Below are 1238 nucleotides of genomic sequence, written 5' to 3'. Positions count from 1 at the left end.
GGGAAAAATTATCTATACAAACAAAGAGGTATTGGTTTCCGCTGGGGGTGAGTGGCAACTTAAGAAGGTCAGTAGCTACCGCGTCGAAGGGTTTGCAAGGAGTTGGACACGGTAAGATTGGGATATGACCGCTAATATGACCTTTGTAAGAAGCACATGAATGGCAAGCATCAATGTAGGCATGCATATCTGTCCGCATGGATAACCAGAAGTACTGCAATTTGGCTTGCGTAAGGCATTTCTCTTTTCCTGGGTGATCCGTTATGGGTGAATCGTGTACAGTGTTCAGTACTTCAGGAATGAGTTCCGTAGGAACAACAAGCTGAAGCACTGAGCGGTTTGGTTCATGTTTGTTCTTGAGTGTTGTGTTGTGATACAGTACTTCGTCTATCAAGGTGTAGTTTTCGATATTTGGAGGAAAATCATCAGTGTTTGTTGTATCACCGGAAGTGAGGAAATATATCACACGTTTCCACAGGGGGTCTGACTGTTGCGCTGCGGCAATGCGCGCTTGCATAAGATTTACTGAGGTGGATATTTGACTGATAGTCGCTACGTGCCTACTGAGGGCATCTGGTGTAGAATTGGTTGATGATCTGTGTGGATGTGTATCTCGTAACCAAGTATGATTTTTTTGAAGCGTTTAAGGGCGCAAGTTACAGCTAGATTCTCTATTTCAGTTACCGAGTAGTTTTGTTCATGCTTGTTGAGTGTGCTGCTAGCATAGGCAATTGGTCTGAGTTTCATGTCGTGTTGTTGCATAAGGGCTGCGCCAATGCCCGTACACCATGCGTCCGTGTAAAGTGTGAAAGGAAGCTTGTGATCGGGAAAAGCACAGACAGGTGTCATAGTTAAGGCTTCTTTTAAGTCATCAAATGCTTTCTTTTGGTCAGGTGCCCAATTAAAGAGAGTGTCCTTCCTAAGTAAGCTGGTTAAAAGTGATGCTATACCAGCGTAACCTTTGATAAACCGTCTGTGAAATTCTGATAGACCAAGGAATGATGGTATGTGATCAACAGAAGTAGGGCGTGGAAATTCCATGACTGCCTTGACCTTATCCTGCGAATTTAACATTCCTTGAGAGTTAATGACATGCCCTAGGAAGCTTTTTTCCTTCTGAAGGAAGAAGCACTTCTTAAACTTCAGTTTGAGTCCTGCCTGTGCTAGTCGTGAAAGGACAGTGTCAAGTGTGTGTGTTCACTAACAGATTTGGAGGCGATTATAATGTCATCAAGATC

This window comes from Oratosquilla oratoria, chromosome 1 (genome assembly GCF_046742065.1).
Source record: "Oratosquilla oratoria isolate Oo_2021 chromosome 1, ASM4674206v1, whole genome shotgun sequence".
Taxonomy (NCBI): domain Eukaryota; kingdom Metazoa; phylum Arthropoda; class Malacostraca; order Stomatopoda; family Squillidae; genus Oratosquilla; species Oratosquilla oratoria.
Note: the sequence above shows the minus strand (reverse complement) of the source record.